This window comes from Oxyura jamaicensis, chromosome 2 (assembly GCF_011077185.1).
Source record: "Oxyura jamaicensis isolate SHBP4307 breed ruddy duck chromosome 2, BPBGC_Ojam_1.0, whole genome shotgun sequence".
NCBI lineage: Eukaryota > Metazoa > Chordata > Aves > Anseriformes > Anatidae > Oxyura > Oxyura jamaicensis.
In genome coordinates, this window is record NC_048894.1 from 124622596 (window position 1) to 124648237 (window position 25642).

Genomic DNA, 25642 nt, shown 5'->3' on the forward strand with positions numbered 1-25642 from the left:
CTAGCATATTATATGGTATGGTAGCAAAGACAGTTATGAGCTCTTAGAGAATATCAATAAGTTATTTCTCTCCCTTGTAAAACAGAGGAATATTAAATAAACAAAATGTGAGATCAGTTAGAATATTTTATTTATTTATTTTTTAATTTCAGGAAAGTAAAACAAATGTGAATATATGTAGGAAGAAGAATAGTAGGAAATTTTGCTGCCCAACAAAATGCTGTGACATCTGGTCAGTAGAAATAATCCTTAAATCCCTAAATACACTTGCTCTGGGGAAGGGGAAACAAAATAAGTAGAAAAAAGCAAAAAAGAAACATCTACTAGAACAAATGAACTCCACTGTGGGTTGTTCAGTTAAAGACATCATCATCATTGCTTTTATGAATATCAGAATCAGTGACAAGTCTGTCAATAGAAGAAGGGGAAAATGAAACCATGTCTTTAAAATAGAGGTGAAATATATCATATACATATATCCGTGGGCTGTCAAATTAATATGCACATAGAAAATATTATCATAATGCTAGCTGATTGCTATTTGCTTTTGTTGACTGGGATTTATGTGACTAACCATAGAGCAAGTATCTTACTAATAAACAATTGGACTTTTTAAAAATTATAATTAAATACATGGAATTCTTGTCAAGATCTTCTGGGGTCCAGTGGAACAGGTGGTAACTTTTGGAGACAGGGCTTACAAATGTATAACTAGTGAATCTGACAAGTTAAAAAGCCTTCTGTATTGCAGCAAGTAGGCCATTCCAAGGAATTACCTCTTAGAACTATAGGTAAATATCAGGCTTATTGAACAATGAAAGAATAAGAGGGTGTTTTTTATCATCTGATTTTCAGAGAGCAGTTATGTGACTGTGGGTAATTTCAATAAGAGAGGCCTTTTTTTTTTTTTTTTTTTTTTTTTTTTTTTTCCACACTGATTTGACTTATTCCAATGAAGGATTCATAGGATCCCTATACACACAAAGGTTCAACTAATTCAGTCTCTGTAAACCTTAGTGCCTGATTTCTCTAAGTCCTTGCGTCAGTAAGTTTTGGCTGTGAAAATGGACATAGTAGAAGTTTTGAATACAGATAATTAATGTTTCAGTTTAAACTACGTCAACTCTTGATAAGTTTATCAAGAGTTACTTGGCAGCAGAGTTTACTACTTGGCAGCAGCAGCAGTAGTTTCTTTCCAGACTCCTCATCAGTCTTCTGCTTGCCTCACTCAGCTCTACTCAGTCCCTTCCTGCCTTCTTTCCTGCTTCTTTCTCTTTAGCTCTTATCCCAGTTTCTACAAGAACATTCCCATTTTGTCTCCCAGCGCTTCTGCTCACACTGACATGATGGAAGTTAGTCAGCTGCTCCCCGACAATTCAAACTCTTCTCTTTCCTCCTTGGCTTGGTCTCTAGGGAAGGTAAAGCCCCAGATGCAAAGACAGCATCAAGGTTCATTCAGTGTCTACAATGCCAAGCTCCCGAACATGACAACAGCCATTAGAGTAACACAATGCATTTCAAACAAGTAGCAAAAGATGAAAAAAAATCCCACACAATAGTGTCATCCATCTATAAAAAATTCTCAAAAGAACCAAGTGGAGTAAATTTCTCTTCCAAACTACTGCAATTTACTTTTTTTAGACATAGTCATGAAAATGGAGCTGGGATGAGGGAACCCGCTGCTTTCTGGAAGAGTAGAAACAGTCAGAGATATATGGGGAAATGTATCTGTGAAAGTGACCTTTACCCCTGGAGCAGAGTGCTCTTTGATGCATAAATCTCAAGTAGAGAAAACCAGAAGGGGCTTTAGTTGTTGATGAAACTCTTTCTTTTTCAGTAATAGTGTAAGATAGAAAAAAAAAGCCTGAGAAATGGTTACCTAAGAGATATTAAAAAGTTTTTTAAGGAAAGTGTCACCAAAAAGGCTGAAAAAACCTCAAGTTAATGACTAAGAGACTCACTGTGCTATATTTAGCTGGGGAAAATACACTACATTTATTTATTTATTTATTTATTTATTTATTTATTTATTTATTTTAGAACAGATGTAGTCTGAACTCTCCCTGTTACAACAGCAGGCTGATCTGTATCCTTCTCAACAGCTTCAGGATTTTATACAGTTACAGAGTATTCAGTAGAAACCATGGGAATATTACTGTACTAAGATAAAGCTCTGTGAAAGTTCCTATACATGTCCGCAAATATTTCAAAACTCAGAATCTCAGGAGACTCATTTTGCACTTAAAACTGATACGTGAAATTTTGTGAGCATGAGATTTTGATCAAAAGTGATCCACTTTCTTCAGTGGGCTGTATGCAAAGAAAAGCCACAGCACACAAACCTTTTGGTCCTGCTATCCGATTATCTAAATTAGGAAGGCTTTTAACTACTGCATCCCCAAGCCTTGTGTAACAAATTAGATGCAGCAGCAGATTTCTGGGAACAGCTTCATTTCCTTTTCTCCCGGTCAAATTCCCCATGGCTTTTCAAAGCTGATATTTTTGGTCCTATGCAATTTAACTTCATTTAGATGTGTGACTTAATTTTTCTGCTACACAGAAAAAACAATTTACAAACACATTTGCGAATATAGAGTTAATGGTAGAACTGGGGACCTTGGCATTAGCTTCACTTTACTACTGTCTTGACCAAATATCTGCTGTGAGGTGGAGGTTCTATAGAAGTACTCAAGAAAACAAATTAAAACACCAGTAAGATGAATGCCAGCATTTTTCTTTGCTTGGCACCAAAGAAAGTGAGCATGGAAATATGATTGTAATGGAATGTATTATGCAGTCATCTCAAGTAAAATACAAGAGTTCCCTGGCTGTATAAATCCAGGGGATTAGAGAAGTTCGTAACCTAGAGCAAAGAACAGCTTAATCCAGCAGATAAATGTTAGACATTTGATGCCACTGATGATTTTCTGGGCACCATCTTCCACCTTAAAAAATTATATAAACAGAATGTGAAAATATAGGAAAATGCAACCAAATTTCACTCTTTGAAATAAATATCTAGATCATGTCTGTCTTTATAGACATAGACATAGACATAGACATAGATACTCTCTTTCTAAGAACATGAGGGAAAGGACAGATGAAATTCATAATGTATTTCAGACCAATGGAGAACTGGGCATCATAACACATGACATCAACCATCTAATGAGCTGGAATATTCCCAGTGGAATTAGACTGAGAGTTTATTGGTATCCAGATATGACATACTGAAACCATCAGTATTTATTTCTCTTTGACCTAAATTCTAAATTTAAGAACATATTCTAGAGGGGTAGTATATTTTTGTGAAAACTGCACTGAGACAAAAAAGGAAAGAGAGAGGAGAAGGGGAAGAGAAAGTGGAATATTTCTATTAGTAGAGGTTTTTCCACTATTTTGATCTGATGCTTTGTTGAATCCACCAATTATTTGTTATGACTGATGTCCCATCTCCAAAAGACTTTTTGCCACATGGTCTATATTCTGCAGAGTTTTATTACAAACCAGATGCCATTTCCTAAGCCGAGACAGAGATGTAAAACAGACAGTTCAAATTGCTATATGGTCATCCAGTCTATTTTGCTAGGGTGCATTGGATTTATATGATGCTTATGTTTACATAAATTCATTTTCACCCTCAGTGTAACAAAAATGAAAAGAAAGACAACATGTTGTACATAGCAACACTGCTGCTTACAGCACTTCTAATAATTTGGTAGACTACTACTACAAGCGCAATGGACTAACTTAAGCAGAACAGACTGCTCTTGCCAATTTTCAATGAATTAAGTGTTGAGCTCTGATTGAATAAAGCATCGTGTATGCACTTGCCTATTGAGAACGTCTCCCTGACATTTTGTTAGAGTATTTCCTGTTTCAGCTTCTGTGTAATTTTCTGAGAGGTGTTTTTCACTTTGCCCTAAATTGCAGTCTTCTTAATGTTTATTCCTTTTTCAATTTAGAAATTTTAAATGTTACATGTCCATTCCCAGATTATTGTGCTACACATAGTAAGTGTCAATGAACAATTGCAGACTTTAAAATTGGTCATCATTCAGGCTAAATAGTACAGATTTTTAAAATCTTTTCTCATGGGTAGGTCACACCAGCTCCAATATTATTTTTACTAGACTTTTCTGAACTCTCTCCAATTTGTCCTTATTCTTCTGGCAATAACATCTGCAAAGCTGAGCACAGACTTTCAGGAACGGTTACACAGGACAGTCGTGATCACCTTTGGTCTTTGTGAGGTGATGTTTTTCTCAGAGGAACAGCTCCAGAAATAACACAGTTATTGTTTTTAAAAAGTATTGTGGTTATATTTCAGCATAGATCAGTACACAATACTTGCCTGAATATATTATAACTGTATTATGACACAGAGTATAGACATAGTGTATGCATATTGATCTTATCCCATGGATGCCATGCCATGCTAGTGAATCTAAAGCATTTAAAATAAATATCTAAAAAACTATTAAGCTGAACATCTTATCTGACACTTTTTATTTATTTATTTATTTTATTTTATTTATATTATTTTTAAACTTACATTTGTTTTAATTGTCAAAGAAATGCAAATGTCTTTCAAGGATCATTTAAAATATCATCACTTTTTGGATTTAAATACGCATTTAAAACCTTTGATGCAGAAATCTTTGACCAGAAATCACCTCTAGGCATTAAATAAGCTTTTTTTTTTTTTTTTTTTTTTTCCTCTCACACACATCACATCTACACAGCAAAATATTTAAAGTGATGCCAGAAACGTAAAGAAGATGAGCTACCTTGTAAACTCTTTGCTACCAGTGCTTGCCCTGGAGTCACAAGCCCATTGTTTACCTTGTCTTTTGAAGCCTGGGAAAGAAAAAAATCAAAGTATTTCAGGCTGCCAGAACTTTGCACACACAGACACTGGCATTGTGACAGGAAACACAGATGAGAAAAGATGTCTAGGCTTAAATATCACACTGTCCCCTGAGCTCTTCTTGGGAACTTGAAAGCAAGCCTGCTTCAAGGTAATGATTATAAAATCTTACACAAAAATGAAAGCATTGTACAGCTAATCTATTCTTCCTCTGTGATTCTGCTGGGCATTTCTTCACCCAGACTCAAATGGGAAAAGACCTGAAATGTGTTGCTTGGTTTTCCTGTCCATGTTCAGCTGTTCCTTAGGGTCTGCCATTGTCCAGTGGAGAAGAGTGCACCATTCTGCAGAGAAAGTAAGATATTTTCTAGGGTCACATACTAATTTACAGAATTGACATAGATCCATTTTATATTGAAAGATGTGGCACAACTTGTCATAAACCATATGGTTCTACTAGGAGAAATCCTCTCTATAAAAACATTTCTTCAGGAAGACATTTCCTTTTTCTCAGACCTTCCAAGTAAAATTTTTTTCTCTCAAAGCTTTTCATCTGTATCTTCCCAGTCTCCAAGTAAATATTCAATTTACAAAGAGAAACTGTGTTGTAAACCACTCGCTTTTGACCACACAGAACTTGCATTTTTAAGATGCTAAAACAAATGAGAGCCATGTAACAATCTTGTATGCCAGCCATTCTGTGGTGTTAGAAAAGCTAATTATGATGCTTAAATGAAGAATTAGACAACTTCTCTCTCACAAATAATGCCCAAAATATAATGCCCCAAACAAGACAGGTTATCTAAAAAAAATATACTGTATTTCCTCTACTAGTTCTGTGTATCAGAATTGTTCCCCTATATCACAAACCTGAGATGTCCAAGACTTACAACAATAGCATGATCTTAATCCTTTTTAGGTTCCAGGTGTATGTGGTATGTCACAAGGCTAAGTAGAGCACGAGTTAAAATGCTATTCTACTACAGCTAAGAAAGTCTTGTATCAAAGAAGGAAAAAGATATCCTTCCAACACATAGGTTTCTCTGTTGCAAAGTAACAGTCCGTGGTCTCAGGGACTTAAAAATACAGGAATTTGGCAACATCTCTATCTTCTTCAGCTCAGCTTCAAAGGATTTTTAACCAATTGCCTTTGTTTCTGAGACTAACCCACACAACCCGTTTTGCTCTTTCTTACATAGACCATACAGTGGTTGGGGAACAGAAAGGCTGCAGCCAATGTAGACACAATAAAAAAAGGATAAGGTATAACAAGACAATACTAATCTTCCGTGTTATGCATATCCCAGTCATTCTCCCCTACCCCTGCCACAACATTCCTTCAGGAGACCACCCTGTCACACAATATAAGGTTATACTTTCTCCCATCCTTTTCCCTGTTTTTTTTTTTTTTTTTTTTTTTTTCCTCCCCTTCATTATTTATTTATTTATTTATTTATTTATTTATTTATTTTTTCCTTAAGCAACATAACATCTTTATATTCCAGATGTTCACACTGAAAATCATTTCAATATTATGTTGAAGAATAAACTGTTCCATGATATTGGCAACTACCAGCTGAAATTCCAGTAACACACAATTTTAACATCAAGATCTTCTGTTTGAGCAACCTCTTTGCTCTGGGCTATATTCCAGTAACACCCTTCTCTATTGTCCTAGGAGCAGAAATAGGAACTGTGAATATGTGAAAACCTAGGGGAACAACTCCCTTTGAGTAACCGGGTCCCTATTTCATGAGGGAACTGTGTTTACAGCTGTTGCTCGTACAAGATCATTTATACAAATTGTATGTGCCTCCCCAAGACTATTGATCTGCTTGTGAAGTAGCATCCCAGCCACAAACAATTAATTTTTATTATGTGGAACTGTTGTAAAAATGTATTTTGACTAGAATTTTGCCTGATGAAGGTAAATTAAAAAATAATTCAACAGCTAACTTTGAAGGACTACTATTTTAGGTAGCTCAATATTTTTTGTGTCAAGGAAGGACTTCCACTATTATTCATTATCCCACACTTCAGTATTCTCAGTTCCAACGTCTCTTTACCTCTGCTTTCAATATGCACAGAATTTCAGTGCATCTCAAGTGACTCTAAAGACACCTGAGATGCATTGAGTTGCATTGAGTTACATTGAGATGCAAAAATGGAGAACATTTTTCATAGAATCACAGGAATATTATGGTCGGGAAAGGCCTCTAAGATCATCTAGTCCAACCAACCACCTACCAGAAAAATAGCCCACTAACCATGTCCTAAAGTACCACATCTACCCTTTCCTTAAACACCCTCAGGGATGGTGCCTCCACCACCTCCCTGGGGCAGCCTGTTCCAATGCCTGACTGGCACTTGGTCATGTTGAACCTCATCCCAGTGGCCTCTTCCCATCAATTCAACCTGTCCAGGTCCCTCTGCAGGGTCTTCCTACCCTCCAGCAAATCAACACTTCCACCCAGCTAGGTGTGGTCTGCAAACTTACTGAGGGTGTGCTCGATTCCAAATCATCAATAAAGTTATCAAATAAGATGAGCCCCAGCATCAACCCCTTGGGAACAAGGTTTTTACCTCTACAGGTTCCAAACACAATTAGTGAGTAATGTCATATTTTTCTCTTCTATCCCAAACCAGGTAATAGTTTTGGTAACATGGAAATAGACCTTCTGTTCTAGTAGTGTAGCCCTATAAATCTTTAAGCCTCAGTATGCCAGGGAAGTTAACTGGATTTATACCATTCATATTCTCTCTGTCTTGAACATGCACCTGAGGTAGGTGACCTCTTTCTGAAAGAGCTCACATTTCTTTGGATAATATTTCCAACTGAAATGTTTAACCTTATCACAACTATCTGTAAGTTCATCAGTTCACTCTGGAAATGGTTAGTGTGCACCAAATTCAAAACCGTCCACATGGTATAGGTATATCAAAAAATAGCTTCTTCAGTAATGTAGAGCTATTAAGAGAATAATGCAAGCTAAACTCAGAACATTCACACTGATAATACTCTTGCCCATGTATTTTGAATCCACTTCTACCAGCTGAAAGATACTTTTAAGAACAGGTTTGAAAAAATGAAGATGAATCTGCTAGATGTCAGTCACAAAACTGGGTGAAAAAATGTGGGATCTTTAAGATACACTGAATCATTTAACAGCCCAATAGTTGTGGTCTTCATTTTGGGCTTTTTCTTTGAATAACTGGAACTGAGTGAGACCTCACAACTGGTTGTAAGCATAGTCATGATTTCCGTACCTTGTTTAATACCATAAAAAACTCCTTAAAAATAGTAACCACAAAGTTACCTGTATGATTGTACCTGATCCTTCTTTGCTCCAACAAATAAAACCCACATCCCTGTTGTGTGTGGAGGACAGTTTCCTTTTCCTCATGTTTTCAAATGTTTTTATTGCACTCCATTTGAAAGGACAGCAATATCTGAAACCACTCCAATAAAAACTCGGGGTCTACAATCTGTCATTATCCGGTAATTTTTTCCTTGAGCCAACAATTACTGGAATTACACATCTTGCCACCATGGATACAATCTTTATCTGTTGCTGCTTTATAAAATATAGTTTGTCTGACATGAACTAGATCCTGCAACAAGCTCACAGCAAAGGTATCTTCTAGAAGTTCCCTCCATATTTGTTTACTTCTAAGTCATTACCCTGATGCTATTTTATTCAGCACAGATCAGACAAGCTCATCCTTGCAATTCATCTTCAGCAAAGCAGTTCCAGTCAGGATGCATGATTTTGGCATTACCATAATGTTTTTATCAGCAGATGTTACAAAATTACATGCAATATTTAAGAAAGTTTTGTAATGTATTTAAGCTTTAAGTTACCAATATGTGGCCACAACCCCAATGGAATTTTAATGTATAGTTTTGTAGTAGCATTGACAAGATCAACATCTTATTACTTGCATGTTTACCTATTCCAGTTACAGTTAGAAAAACTTTGTTCCAGTTTAACTGAACCCAATACAGTTTTCTTTCCTCACTTGTTCCCACCTTATTTTACTGTATCTTTTAGTTACATCATAGAAACAAAGTGGTTAAGGTTCAAATCATATTATTCTTCATATGTGAAAAAAAACAAAGTTGTTTTCTATTTTTTAAACTTTTCTTAACTTTTTTTTTTTTTAAAAAAAACAAACAAACATCAAAAGCAACAAAAGGAGCTCTGAAAAAAAATGGTTAAAGGACCCTTTTCTGGCTTGGGAATTTGTTTGAGCTTGCTGTGTTTTCACAGTGATTGAGCTATAACGAAACCACTTCATCCCCAAGACAACAGAAATTGTGAGATAAACTCTGGAAAAAAATCAAGGATTTTTGTGGGAAAATTCATGTGGCCTGTGGAGCAAAAAGACTTGTAGGAAATGTCTTTGAAATCAAAGTTTATGAATCACTAGTGTCTATAAAAATTGCCTGCAGATGTTATAAAGTGTCCCTTCTGTTTTGATTGCCAAGAAGGTAAACTGGAAACACAGTATATGTAAAATGAAGGCATAAAAGTATTATCAGTATGTGCTGGAGAAAACCTTTTTTAGTTTTTATTATTTGTATCTTCTGTTGATGCAACTTCTGCAACTGATATCAAAATACAGACATAAGAAATTTCCTCTTGATTCAGGTTAGTTCTTCTACATATGTGCTCTACCATATGCTCCTAAATATAATTTAAAAGAGTTGCCATCAGCATTTCTGATCCTCCCACAAGCTGTAATCTACATTTCTAGAGCAACATTCAAACCTCTTCTCAAATCCTTGCACAGCTTCATGACTTTCCTTGATGCTTTTTTTTTTGTTGTTGTTGCTGTTTTTGATTTCTTTTTGCCTCCTTATTTTTATTTACTGCCCTATGCTTGGGAAAGGCTATATCACAGCCTTTCAGCATTCTTTTCCTGGAAACAACAGCCAAATGGTAAAAAAATTATTTTATGTATTACATAAACCAAGGACTGGGCCTGTTTTCCAGTCATTATCCTACCACTTATACAGAGTTTCATATAGACTGGAAAAGTCCTTAGTAGTAATACTTATAAAAATAATAAAAAAAAATAGTTAGCTGGTGACACAAGCCTTGCAAGTGATGAAGTAAAGCAAAGTGTCTGTAACGCACACCAGGATTTCCCTCTATGGTTATTTCTTAGCCTAGCTAGCTGTTACTGAGTGCCATGTACACTGATATTGTCCATAACTGTAATGAAATGTCCTCTTCCCATAAAAACTAATTTTATGGAGCTAGTCTATCATCCCTGCCTGATTACTTTTTTGCAAGCCTAAAAATATTTCTTCACTTTACTGTTAATGATCTTTGCTTTTCTCAGCTTTCTAGGTCACATATTTAGGAGTCAGGAATCATCCTGAGATCTCAACTTTGGTTTGAGTTAAACAAACTGTGGAAATATTTTTCAGAGCAAAGATATTTAAGTTTCACACTTATGAAACTATTTTTTTTTTTTTTTTTCCACTGCAGAAAATAGGGTGGGGAAATGACACATGTTTCCTTTGCTTTCTTTGCCCCTCATATGGATGGTTGGGCACATCTGAAAATAAAATCTGGCTGGGAAATAATTCACTGAGTTTAAGTAAGTGATGAAACAGCATGATGTATAGACTTAAACAAATTGTTCAGACATGTGTGCATAATGCTTCAGATATGTATCAGGGCATTAAGAAATCAGGACTTTTTACCAAATTAAAAATGCAGTATATATTACTAAACCACTCCCCTGAGCATCTATATCAAAGATGTTGCTTTAAGATTCTCATTTTCATTTATGCCACTGAATGTTGTGCAATATAGGGGGGAAGAAGTTAGCTCAGCATTTCCTGTCCTTGGTTATTTTTAGAAAATTGAGGTACTGTATACATCTGTGAAGCTGCTGCATCAACACAAAGCACTTTGTGCCAGGCTGCTCTAATATTGCAGCATTCAGAAGGAACTGAAAGAAAGGGTCAAAGCAGGTGATAATCTCAGAGAGTTCTCCATCTGGTGTTAAGTGTGAGTGAGGAGGGCAAGGGGTGATAGTGGAGATGGCAATGATGAAGAGCCCAGGAGCATAGCTTTTTTTTTTGGCCTCCATTTCCATTGACTGAAGAGACAGCTTAGAACAGCCTGGGGGGTTTTCCAAAATGGTTTTAGTGATTGAAACAATAATAGCTTCAACTTTTATTTGCTTGCACTGTCTACTTCAGCTTCTCAATGCTGAACCATCATGCTCAGTTTGAACATAAGACAGAGGGTATGGGAAGAAGTACTTGAGAATGAGTGAAACTGGAATGAATCACTTCAGCATTTAAAACGATCACCTGCTATCTAAAGTTCATTATTATTTGAGAAATAAATCAGAACTGCAAATGATACAAAAACATCTGGAGCAAAGTAGCTTGACATCTAAAGAAATATGCTTCTTGCAATGAGGGATAGCAGCCCCCCTACAATTGCAGAAATACAGTGCCATAAAGCATACAGGCTGAAGTACGTATGGGTTTAATTCTCATCTCACTGAATGTTTTTCCCATGTTCTCAGAGATTGTTATTGAAAACTCCACAAGACCCAAAAGGGCATTTCCATCCCTGTGACTCTTCAAGGCTGAGGTTGGGAGGCCTGTAATTTCTTTCACCTGCACACCACCACCAAGTTTTCACAAAGTACCTGAAATGAAGTTATCACCCAGCAGAGCCCAATTGGATCTCATCTGTACACTGAGGCATGAAGCTTTTCCTACTCTCAGGTAAAGTCAGCTTTTCCATTTGTCATGGAACATGATGACTGCTAATCCAGCTAACCTAACAACCACTACATTAAACACCTACATAAACAACTCCTGTTTTAATCTTCAATTTACAGGGGTTATCCTTTTCTTTCCAAAAGGGCTGTCAAAATAGTCCAGCAGTCCTACTCATTTTGCATAATGAAGCTTTTCATTTCCTTGTTTCACTCATTATGCTTGATTCCTTCTGTTCAAATCTTGGTATGTTCAAAACATCAGGTATTTCTGTTCCCTGATTATATAAGTGGTATCTTTATATTTGCATGAGTGTGTGTTGAACCTCAGTCTTCTGATGATATATATACTGTTCTGCTAATTCTTTTGATTTGGTTGTGTTGTGCCCAGATCCCAAGAATTCATTTCTGCTATTGTTAGGTGTGAGCTTCAGCTACAACCTGAATCCAATGAAAGGCTCTATAACATTACAAAATGTAATGCAAAGTGATTTTCCTTCCACAGAGGAAAAAGGTAAGTCATTCCTAAACTCCTACCATTGCTAAATTATCTGATATTGGCAGTGGTTCAGAAACAATCTACAAACAAAATTATAATCACTATGCCTTCAGTTTCCACAGGTCTGGCCAGAAAAGATTTCTCTCCCAGACCATATCCCATTTCATCTTGTTTCCTTTGTCTTCATCCTTTCTCTCTCTCTTCGTACTTAATTTCTCACACTTGTTTCTGAATCATTTTCTGAGTCTCTGCTTTGGTTTCTCATTCCAATTGTCCATCTATCTGTTAATAAAAAAATATGTGAGAAAATTCTAAGTGAATTTGATTTGGCTCAAGTTTTTTTTTTTTTTTTTTTTTTTTTTTTTTTTCTCTTCTGAATATGTTGAATTCCCAACTACAAATACTAAAACATGAGTGCATGAATTTGGGCTCCTATAGTCTAGATTTTGATGTCTAAATAAATGTGATTGTTGAATGATTTTGAATATCTGCAGCTAATTCTGAAGTGTTAGGTGTTCTGTTTAGACATTTACCTATGAGATATTTTTAACTGCAGAATTTAAACATTTATGATAGCTACATTTTTTCTGAAGTGACCCACTATCTTGTCTAGAACTAAATGTTTCATACCAGTAAAGATTTAAATGCTGCATTCCAGCCTCAGGAATTCTTTTATTCCACCCTTTGAGTGGGTCACAGGAGCAAAAAAGACCAACAGTACATATTCAGTGATTGATATTCTAATCTGATCTTTTTCTCAGTTATGCCGATGTAATAAGAAACTTTTAAAATAAATCAATTGATTTTTAGTGAATACTAAAACTAGAGATTAAAATGAGACCATAACTTCAGTTAAGAATCAGGTACTGTTTGAACAAACCCCAGTGATGATCTGAGTCAGATTACTGCCAAACTAATCCTGACCCCAGAGCAAGGCTACTACAGTCTCCTAGGGTGCTGGACCTATGCAGGCCTGGTCATGGTATGGGAGAGAAGGCAAAGGTCTCCTTGTCTAAGGCCATTACCACCTAAGAAAGCTGATCCATATCAGGGTGAAGACAAAGGTGACCAGACTCAAAACATACTTGGGAGTTTGTCTCTTTTCCATACACATTTAGCTCCCTTTCTTTTATTATTTGTTTTGTTTAGAAATTCAGGAAGGAGAGAAGAAGACCCAATTCCAGGCATGAACATCTATTTTGCATGAGGCATTTGTACAGATTGACACCATGGGTTGCTAACAGAGAAATATGGATGAACTACTACTGCCTTGTTCTGCTGCAGCACTGATCCTACTCCACATCAATCAACTGTACTCTCACCTTTACAACTTCAGCTTGAGAGCATTTGGTCTGCAGTGTCAGTTATGTAGATGTCTCTCTCCCTGTCCCCACCAAGAGAGGAATTTAATTGGGAAAACTGGAGTTCTAACGATTTAGTGGAAAGTTTACAATAAATATTCAATTACTTTATGTTTTTTATTTTTCTTAAGGACTTCAGCATAGTTATACATGTGCAGCCATAGCCTGAATAGTAACTTGAATAATGTCACATTTCTCATAACATGTTTAATTACAGCATTTCTTAGCCAAGTTAATGACATAAAAGTTCAAAAAGGAGCAGCAAGACCCTAATTAATAATAATCCCCTTTCTAAAGAATATACAGAAATTTGGGAAATTAGTACGAAAACTATTGGTCTTTCTAATCCATCCTTTTTCTTTGGACTGCTATTCATTAGCCTTGCCCCAAAGTGATCTCCGCTCACTGCTGTTCAACTCCATGCTATTTGAATCTTCATCTTTTGTTAGACTTTTCAATATCCTAATTATGTTTTTAAGTGAAAAATCTCTCACTAAACCCCAGCATAAACCTCCTTCTCATTTCTAATTTCAAGTCACAGTGGAAACAAGACAATGACCATGACAAAGTCAGACTTCTTTGTATTACATTTGTTACATTTAAGTTGTCCTGTCAGCACCATTTTTCAGACCAAGGACATTCAAACTCTGAAAGACAAGCAATGGCTATAATATAGCCAAAGGCAAAAGCAGCAAGGAATTTTCAGTAAGGATCTTTAGGGAAGCTTTTGTATGTGGAGATTTCTTTAGCTTGACATTGTTTAATTATTAAAGACTATTTTTTTAGACCAAGTAGAGGAATATGGCCAAGAAAAGCATGTCTATTACCAATTGTTATGTGGGTTTTATTGTGCCATTTGTAAATAAGGTTTTGGTTCCTAGATCCTATCTTTCTCTGAACTAGGAGTCAGATGAAAGTGGGGAAAATGTGGGCATTTTTTTTTTTTTTTTTTTTTTCCATTAAAAGTGATGAAGAACTTCCTTATACAATTTAAATGATGTGCTTGTGGTGGTATGTGACAGATTGTCTCCCCACAATGCATTTTTCTTTCTAAACATCCTGTCAGTTTGCTTCAATGAGTTCTGAATTGTCTTATCTATGCCCCTAGGGAAAAACGTCAGTTGTCTTTATAAACCCTTGTTTTAGGATGTTTTGAAAGTCTGGTCTAGTCTATGAGGAAGAAACACTCTGTGGCACGTTCCTTAGTCATAGCCCCAGTGGTAGCTGCATTCAGAGGAGAGCACATGTCGGAAAGTGATAGAGAACCCTTCTGGGCTCAGCAACTGTGAAACATAGGCCATGGGAAGAAGACTAAAGTCTGCTCACCTCTTCTGAAATGGATTTGCATAATGCAGCCCAAAACCTTCAGACCATGGAAGGTTTTGTGTCCCCTTGGGTGGTCATAATTGAAGCACAACATTTTAAAGTGTTAATCGGCTGCAAGCAGGAACATTAAACACTTAAAAAACAATCAATCAATCAATCAAACAACAACAACAGCAAACAAAACAAAACAAAACCCATCTCTTATGTGTATGACATTAGATGCAAAGTCTATAAAAGGTGTTTCGCAAATAGGTGAAAGCTTCCAGAATTTCACAATGAAGTATGGAGTTTGTAAATTAAATTCCAAAATGCCATTAGATGCCAATTTAATCAGTTTCCTTAGAACCATCATGAAATGCTAAAACCATTTCAGTTTATCAGTACTATCAGTATTTTAACAGCTGTAATCCACTTGACTCTCAGGATTTAGTGCAGGGGCTAGCTGACATGGTCTTTACTCTTAAATAAGTTACATGTATTACCATGTGCTGTGAAAACCTCACCATTCTGGATGTTTACATACAACTCTTGTCTATGTATGCAGTCTGTGTTGGATGTTGTGCATTTACATAGACCCTTAGGATTATGGTTGCTTTGTACTTTGGCTTTTATGGTAACCATGGTTTCTGTAACTGCAGACGTAAGCTGGCAGGCACATTCCCCAGCTGACATACCTCGATGAAGACCCATCTCACAAGTTCATGTTAGGACCAGCTTTAATAACTAACAGCACAAAAATCTTAAAACATCACATAAAGATAGATGACAAATGCTTGGCTTTCTTCCACAAGCTGGTAAAGGGAAAGATATAGCTCTCTAAACAATCTTTCTCAGATATCTCACCATGCTGGACATTCCCCAGGCATTTGATCCCAGCTAAAAACATTTGTTCTTTGCTTTGTTCTGATCCCTATGACATGAACGTATTGTAAACCTTTTATTAAATCCAAAGAGAGAAACTCCTTCCATTTCCCAAAACCAGGACAGGAACCTCTCCTTAAAGACTAGCCAGAGACAAACACATGGGACTTGAGAAGGTGACCTTTTATGTACTTTGGCAAATACATCCTCACAGCATCCTTTCCTGTACAGGACTAGAAGCTGTTAGGAAAATTAACTATCTTAAAAGATATATCTGTGATTTTCTCTGTCTTAACAAGGGTAGACTGATAAAACAGGAGGCTGAAGGAACTAAACTCAAAGGAAGTTTTAGCTGTTGCCGAAGAATATGCTGTGCAGGACAAGAATTCCAGCAAGACTAAAATAATTCAGGTTGACCCAGGATAACTCACTTTGATGAACTTCATCCCTAGTAACTTGCATTCTGTTATCTTGTCCCAGCACCACCAGCTCTTTACCTGAAGTATCTCTTTGTCTTCTTGAAAGTCAGTAAAGAGAACCAAAAAAAAAAAAAAAAAACAACCCACCCATTATGTTGAGAAGCAAAAAGCTGAACTCAGCAGTCATTCTCAAAAGTGATCTTGACACCTCTCCTTGGCACCAGGAAATATCTCATATGGGCTCATTTTGTCACTGGTGAAGATGATGAAACCCTGGCATGACCCCCAGCCCAAAGTGACCTGGGAAGGTGACAGGAGGCGGCAGCGGACTGCTGCAATTTTCTCACATGGCACAGGTGCAGTTATCCCCATTGTTCTGGGTCACAAGAAACAGGTACACTGCCCCAGCTCAGTTGCTGGGCCATGGTCAAAAGGACGTACACAGTCCTGGGCTGCTGCCGAGTGCTGCAGCCAGCCTCCTGTGCCTGAAGCCCACACACCAGATGCAGCTGGTGGAAATAAGGGCCAGATGTGTGAGCTGGATGCATAAAATGTGTAAGCTGATGTGTCTGCCAGCATCCCACATCCATTCATCTACACTATGTAAATCCCACAGTAAACCCATCCAAATCTTGGCAGCCTAAACCTTCTTCCAACAGTGCTGATCCCACCTGAGTCTGGCTGCCCTGACCATGTGGAAGAACCTGTGGGCACCAACAGCGCTGCACACCTGTATCACCTAACTTGTGTGCAAAGAAGGAAGAGAATAGTCCTTCTTCAGCATCAACACACCTCGTGCCATGTCCTTGGACCATCGAGCTACCTCTGTATACAGCCCTGGCTGAATTTGTTCTGTACCTGTGCCTCTAGGTAGCTTGGTCCAGTCAAGCAGCAAGAGGACCCAGTCATGGTGCTGGAAAACACAGATGTCCTGTACATGTCTTGGGAAGAGTGTTATGTTATGTGTCCTTACACAATGACCACGAGCATAACTTCTGCTTTTCTACTTCTCTTGCTATCCATCTTAAATTGAAATTGTATTCTAACAGCAGTTCTGAGTGCTGGCTAAGGAACCAGAAAACCCTGTACTTTAATCCTGTTATCCTATTAATTTACTATGTGACTCTGAAACACTCTGTTCATAAAATACAAAAAAAAACACATCCTAATTACTAAAATCACAGGGAATATATTTTAAGGTTTATAAATTGATTTGAACATATTAAATACTAGTGATTAAGCATATCCTTGTGCCTCTCTTGGAAGTCAGTTTTGTTGCTAACTCAGATGAAGGTCACTAATATTTTATTTATTTATTTATTTATTTTCTGTATTTAGATTAACACCAGACATACAATAGTGTCTACTTGGACTTTGTATATATTTTAATACACTCTATTTCTTAATCTAATTATTTTAAAATATTATTGTAAAATTATTTGTAATATATTTTATTTTAATTTAATTAGTTTAAAATATTGAAATATCTAGGTAAGAAAATGGTCTTACTGTTGAAGTCTTCATTATCTCTGCTGCCACTGATCTCTTTTACTATTACATATATAGCTGTACTGACACATAAAATCACACACATAGAATGAACAATATATATATATATCTGTTACTGTATATTATATTCTCTTCATTATAACAAAATGTCTCTTCATCAGATGACTCTCAAGAGAACATGAACTCTGTGTTGAGATCTGAAGGGTTTGCATTATACATTTCCCTGGGGCTTTCATTATTAATAGGCCCTCCTTGAGCACCTCTTAGATAACTGACATTCATTTGAGACCATTGGATTCCTAAACTTCCCTGACCTTGCAACATTAATTCAAGATTCATGGTCTCAAATAGAATAAATAAATCAAATCAAATATTTTTATTACGAGGTCTGAAATGTTGCTAAGCTTACAGCAAAATAGACACAATAAAATTATACTGAAAGATGTTTCTGTAGAACAATATGTTTTTATTCCCCAGTTTATGATATCTTCCTATTATTTCAATTAAAGGGAAACACTCATTTATCCACTTCCAGAAGGGTGTGAGTATTTTAAAGTGAAAAATAAAATAAAATAGTAATAACATAATTATATTGTGTTTGTAGCCAAATTTTCAAGGAAAGATCTTTTTAAAATTATTTTCATGAGTATTTGAACAGTAAAACTAGCATCACAGTTTTTTTTTACAGTAGCATTAGTCTCCACCAGCTATAATATGTCAGTCAGTACAAGCGTAATATGAGTCTCTGGTAGGGATAGGTATTGTATTTGTTTTATGTCACGGCTTTCTTCAGATTTTTCTGTAGACTCCCTGATGAATGGTTTTTCTTTTTAACCTGTCTTGAATCCCTCTTGTGTTTCGAGTCACTTACTCTAAGCACTTTGTTCCTTTGTTTCCAGCACTTTGAGAAACAGAGTTTGAGAGGAGAGGAGCCTCACAAAAAAATCCGGGCCCCTATGCAGGCACTTGCAAAAGCTCTTTGTTATTTGGGGGTCCCAAACATCATGAAAAGTACATCAGGCAGCTAGCAGAAATGGAGTAAATCTGCTCTTTGGGATTCTTTCCAACACTGAAGCTGATTTTTGCACCACAAACCATTCTACTTACCATTTCTTGAACCTTTATAAAAGATAGCCCCAGGAGAATTTCACCAGCAAAGGTTCAGTACAGGTGTGGTAAACCAGGACAGATGATTAATAACATAGTTGTTTTGTCATGTAGTTAGGAGGAGATCTGAGGAAATAGGTCAAGAGAATAGAGCCCTTAGACAAAGGTAATCATCTGTCTGTATGGACATACTGTTTCATAGGAGATCTTTTAAAAATCTTTATTGGCAGGAGACACGTAAACCTACGCCATGTACCAGTTACATGGCTGATCCTGAAATCCTTGCCGTTGTTACATTGTCCTCTACAGAGTGTGTATGTCTGCCTGTGGGAATCGATGTCGCATGTTTTCAGAAGTGTAAGTCCATCATTTTAATTTCAATACAATCAGTGGACCCTTTCTAATATATGGGCAAAAACCACTGTGCTTATACTTACACCTGTCAAGGCACCCTAAAAAGAGAGATGATAAACTATGCATAAGGCTATTTGTGTACATAAGCTTTCTGAATTTTCCTTTGAAAGCAAATTATCCTCCCCAAATGCAAATAAGGGGAAGGTTGCATCTGATATGCCACCTTAGGAATATAAGTGAAGTGATTTGAATATATGCCTGGAAGTATCCTTTTCCACTGCCTACAGAAAAAAATCCAGGCTAATTGTCTGGGATAAATTATTCACTGAAATGAGGTTCCTGAGCTTAGTGTGAATGTCTCTTTTGCCTAGCTCTTTTATCTTAGGGTTAGACTTCTAAAGGTGGGCAACCATCAGCTGAGAATGCAAAGACATTAGCAACCACATCTAGCCAGAGTGGGAAAACAAACAAACAAACAAAAAAAAAAAAAAAAAAAACAAAAAAAAAACACAATGTATTTACAAAAGAACACATCTTTATTTTTAATTAAAACTCTTTTGTTGTTTTGAAGACTTGCCCTCTTGGGAGTAATTTCTTTGTGCTCATAGAAAAGGACATTTCTTCTGGAAGTTTTACCTCTTCTGATTTACTCATGAGAAAATGTTGTTTTCATCCAGAGGTTTGAGGCAAGGAAGAGCAGTGCTTGTGTCCTACAGTGGCCTGCTCCCTCAGTGAATGCAATGCTTGTGTCCCGCAGTGGAAGCCATCCCCTCAGTGAGCCAGATTGGGCACTTTACAATATCTCTCCATCCGTTCATATTGTGGTGTTCCCTGGCCACACACCAGTCTGTGGAGGAACTTGAAAACAATCTAAGTATAATGTGAGTTGTGCTTGGGATTTACCCAATGCCTCAGAAGGTTTCATGGGATTTTAAATGCACTGAAAAGGTCACAGCAACTCACAGGGAGTTAGGGCAACACTAAAGCAACACAGAAGACTGAGAAAGAACAAGACCAGCTCCTTCCCAGAAGCATCTGTGGTGTGGCCAGTGGTGGCCAATCTCCCGTGGAAGTAAAGATGACATGGCTGGCAGCTGCCAAGGGGGCTGAGTCTAAGGAGTGAGGGTACAAAGCAAAGGTGAAGCTGAAGCACCATGCACCCTCTTGTGCACAGGAAAAACTGGGAAATATCACAGCTACTGCAAACTGCAGGCCATGGGACAGACCCAAGGATGATGACAGGCATTCTGCAATGGAGAATAAAGTACCAGCCCTGTTTGCCTGACTTTGGAGGGAAGCCAATGATTTTTCCCATGGGGAATAAATTATACTCATAAAATATGAGGCATCGAGTAATGTAATTAGCTCAATTTAGATGCACTATTGACATGACACCAGTGCTTATTACTAATGAATATGCTGCAAGTGAATCATTAATGATGTGAGTATCTAGCTACCATGCTTATGAATGCTTTATTGTGGAAAGGTGGAAAGTTCATTTAAGCTGCTGGATTTTGTGGGCCAGTTCTTTGTCTCACTGTCAGCCTTTTTGATCTGCTATTCTGAATCTGCTTTGTGAACAGAAGGAAAGAGCATGTGTTGATTTCAGAAGGAAATTGGGTGCCAAGGATAAAGCAAATGCCTTGAATGCCTTCACTACATTTTGTTTATATCTGACTTCCAGTTAAATGCCAGGGAAAGTGGTTGAAGGACACAGAAATCTAGAAATATATAATGGAAGCAAGAAACAAATTAGCAATGGGTAGACCTAGAAAAAGATATGATGGAATAGTCCCAAACAGATGGCTTTGGGGAAGCTCCATTTTTTAAGACACAGCTCAGGCAGGGTTGAATAACAAAGAGCATTGCTTTACAGAGACCTTGAGTTCCTCTTTCCCATTCTTCCCTTCCCCTTTTACTTCCATGTTGAGTGTTTTTCTATTCTGTGCCTCCCACTACTTCAAGAAAATATGAAGTCATGAAGTCTCAGGTCTACTTTAGAAGCTTTGCCATTTATGCCAGCAAATCCCTCTGTATTGCTCTCTCCTTCTCTTTCCTTTGCTCTGTCACCCCTTTTCATAACTGATTTTACTGGGCATGAAACTGCAAAAGCTGCTGTTGCATATTAGGGGCAGCGAAGTCATTGAGGCCACCTCTGGAGTGACTCATGGGGAGGATGGAGGAAGCTCTGGACCCTTCACATGTTGGACTGGACCCAGCACCCACCACAGCTTCCTTCTCATCGTGGCAGTTGGTGCTGAGCTGTCTCCATCCATCACAGACTTCCATTCTGCTGCTTGCCAGAGAGCATGTGGACCTACCTACCTCAGGACTTGTTGCTACATTGAAGGATAGCTGCTTTTTAATGAGCACTATCTGGAGCCTCACCAAACCCAAAATATTTTACAACCTGTTTGGTACATTGGCAATAGTATGTGGAGATGTGGGGTCTTGTGACAAGCTAGGTTAGTTTCAGATGTTGAAGCTATTCAGTAGTTGGGATTCTGCAAGCCCAGAATCACCCCTTGTTAGTCCTTGTTAACTGACTGATACTTCTCTATCCACATTTTTCCATGCAAGAAGAGACAACTTTTGAGAAAAAAACAAAAACAAAACTTTGCCTTATGAGAAATAAAGTTTTCAATTAGAAAGAAAAGTATAATTTCACTATGTTTTGAGGTATTCAAAATTATTTATCAGTTCAGAGCATAGGCCACTGAACAGGCACCTTCATAGAGACTGTCTCCATGTAACCACAGGGTAACTTCCATTAGTTGTTTTGCGTTTTCATAACCGCCCCCAAACCCATCCTGAATTTCTCAATTTCATTCTACTATGTACTGCCATAGTACTCAAGACAAAATTATGTGTAGGAAGGATGCTGTTGGATGTCAGATGAATAGAAATTGTATAAATATTGTCTTAAAAGGAAAGAGTTGTCTCCAACAGCTGCTTAACTGATGGAAAATCTCCATTTGACTGTGATGCCCCAGGCACAAACTTAATAGCTTTGAGCAAAATGACTTGTAGGTTTTGTTTTACATAGCCCCACATCTTTTGTTAAACTTCCAGTTGACTAGAAAACAAGTCTGTCATGAAGGCAAAAATTAATCTGATGTTTCAGCTTGTGCATTGTTTTTTCCCTATGAGATTCACTAATTCAAAACAAAACCACAATCGTTTGTGGGTAAACTTTTTGAGTTTACAGTTCCATTTTTTTCTGAATTCCTAAACAAGTATCTGATCTGTTTCAATACCTCCAGGTTCAGATGTTCTCCATGTTCACTCACTAGCCAACGGGACAAACTGGTTTCATGATCTTGATCTATGAACTCTTTATGAGTCTGAGGGATAGAAGTATTCAGATTAGTGGCCTTTCCCACTTGGCCTTTCCAGCTCAGAGGAGGAAGGTCTCATCTTGTGCCGAGCACGACTTCTTTTGCATGTTTTCCTCCTCTTTCTTAGCTCAGATGAGTCATGTGAACCATAGGAATCCACTAGCCCTCGCTGTACCAGATTGCGTTAAACTGTTTTGACAAATATCAGGTTTTTAAATACAGTTGACCCAGAAAGTCACACAATGTTTATGATTGATGAACTGAAACAGTTTCTCCTCTAGAGTTCATATGCCTCCGAGTAAAACAATAACTTGTAGAAAGACCATCTTCTAATAAAAACATGTAACCATACATGAACATGTGGTGCACAGTTCTTCATAGATCATAGAGTAGTTTAGCACAGCATATGGATTTGTGAGGGAAAACAAACAGAATTCAGGAACAAATAGACTTATTTGCTTGTAAAGTAGATGGTTTCTGTGTGCTCCCTCCTGGTTTATCTTTCTTGAATTACAGTATCTTGGAGGAGACTGTAAGTGATTAAGTGATTCCCAGTTCAAAAGACGGTATGATAATTCTCCTTTTTTTTTTTTTTTTTCCTGGCATCAGGCAGGAGTGTTACAATCTGAACAACAGCTGATAAAAACTCTCAAAATAGCAAAATGGGAGCCTTTCTCTCCATATAAAACATACAACTATTTGCTAGCACTTGTTATGATTTTTCCCAACAGAATATTTCTATGTGAACATATAATAAAAGGCCCCACAACTCAAATCAGATATTTGTGTACGAAGCCTGAAAACCAACAAGGCTCTGCACAAACTGCAACCCTGTATCTGCACCAAGATGGCTTAGATTTCAGGATCAATGCTCAAATTATCCCAATCTTGAAGTATTCTAAAAATAAAATAAAATAAAAAAAATCTAAATAAAGGAGAAGGAAATGGAAAAGCCATTTCTAGTGTGAAAAGACATGTCGACGCCATAAACACAATCCGTGTTAGTTTCAACAGAGATGTCAGCTGTCACTGTCAACCCCGGGAGTGTTTAATCATTCTGGTAGTAATATATCTTTAAGTATGGGAGGTGCTATTAAGGTGTTGTATTACTTTCTAAAAGCTTTTAACAATCTTCTTGCTTGGAATGACTGCCCTGTTGCTAGGTAGCTGGTAGTTACAAGCAAGCACAATATTTTCTACCCAATATTCAGATTTTCAGTGGGTATTTTGTGCCACTTGGTTCACAGTGGTAAAACTTTTGGAAGGGTTTGACACATAAGGAGGACTGTATATTCTTATTTATCCAAGTTCTGCTCCTCAGATGCCAAATATTTCCACTACATGCACACAGATGAGCTTTACAGCACGTGCACAGTAAATCCAATATGTGTGGCATTAGACCTTCTACACATGTGTGGACTATGTGTATAGTAAATGTGAAAATGTGAGGATCTGATACAAATTTATGACACTATGGTTCTTTACATAGCACTTCACAGTCCATACTTATATATTTCTTGATGGCAAATTCTTGAACATAGTATGCCTACCTCCTTCTCCCATCCCCCTATCCACTGGGGGCACCATTTTCAAAAAAGCTGTTTCCATTTTGGATGCCTGGTGGAGGATGGTGTGTTGTGTGCTAAGTTCCTGTTACAGATTAGCTGTAAAAAAAATATGGTAGGGCTGTAGGGTATTTTGAGGATTTGTAAGAATTTGGTATCTGAAATCTGGCCCCAACATCAGATGCTGAAACACTGGAAAACCTGTGTCTCAGTAGGTGTTCTCCCACCTGTTTAGCAACAAGCTTAGAATGGAAAATTAAATAGCAATATTGGGAAGAAGAAAAATGACTTCAGGCCAGATTTCAGGCCAGCTGAGTGCCTGGTTGCCAGGCCAGCACCTCCCTGCTGGGGGAGGTGACCATCCCATGCCCCAGGCCGGCACAGCTGCTGGGGCAACCCAGGACTGCAGAGCCCTGCTGGGGCTGAAATCTCTTGGGCCGACTGAACAGGTGATGCAGCATAGCTGGAGGTCCTGCAGTGCGACCCACCCCACCTGACGATAAGCCCAACAAGCCTTAAGGCTTGTCTTAGATTCAGAAGAGAACTCCCTACACCGTGATTTCAGAGCTGCCTTCACCACATTTCTTTTCAGTACAAGGCACATAAGCGTTTGGGCTTCTGCATAAAACTCTTTTTTTTTTTTTGTAGTCAAGTGCTGAAAGGTGGACTGGGGTACTGACAGCAGAGTTTGGCTGAAGCAGTAAATAGTCCTAAAAAGTTCCATACAGGAGACAGTTTAATACCTGTAACACCTGTACAAAGCACAGATGTGCATATTTTTCAGTCATTCACTCAATATCTCTCATACTGCAGAACCAGTGTCTGTATTAAGGATATAGTAAATAATAAATTAGCAATTTATAATTTAGTGAAAGTAGAAACACATATCCCCTTCCCCACATTTTCCCCACTGGTTATTGAAGTGGTGATTAGATATGATTCTATGGATACATATGAAAATGTTTATATATTTTGAGAGACAGATGAAAATATTCATTAGATTTCTCATTTAGATTTGCATTGGTGAATGTTCTTAACATTAATTTATGTGTGTGTGAAAAGTGAATATTACGGTAAGTCATGTCTCTCAGAATTTTATATTTGAGAACTTTTATATACTTTATGTCTTCAAAAACTGAAAAAGTTTTATGAAACTTCCATTCTCCTGCCATCTCCCAGATTTGTCAGAATCTCATGCTATTCATTACTCACGGTGACTCACTTCAAGAGAAGAAAGTGGATTTCTAACTAAGAGAAGCCTACATGATGATTTGGTGATAAAATAACATCCTTCCACTCTTAGAAACAAAGAAACAAACAAAAAACCACAGGTGAGCTCACACAAACCAGTAAGCACTACAGCTATAGTGGCTGTATAATAATGACTGTCTAGATCATTTGTCTTGTGGTAGAGCTTAGCACTGTTGAAAGCTCAGTTTTCAGTTCACTGAAGCTAACTTACAGCCTAATTTATAGCAAATTTCTGATCAACTGTCTTTACTATCCCTTCTGTTTTTCTTCTCTCTGTCCTTTTAATCACTCCCTGGCAAATGAGGAGTTATAAGAGAGGGATAATTTTTGAGTTTAAGCTGAACTTTCAAACCCGTCGTGTTTGAGTTGGCTGGAATTTGGGGAAGAAGACTTCACATGGGCCAGCAAACATGACTGCCCTGCAGAAGT

General features: G+C 37.4%; 1 long non-coding RNA gene across 1 annotated transcript; it reads left to right on the plus strand.

The window, feature by feature from the left end:
- Positions 1 to 11455: 11455 nt before the first annotated feature.
- On the plus strand, positions 11456 to 14891 carry LOC118163054. Its single transcript, XR_004748817.1, has 3 exons — positions 11456 to 11630; positions 12045 to 12137; positions 13272 to 14891. It is a non-coding gene; the product is annotated as an uncharacterized LOC118163054 (long non-coding RNA).
- Positions 14892 to 25642: the final 10751 nt, after the last annotated feature.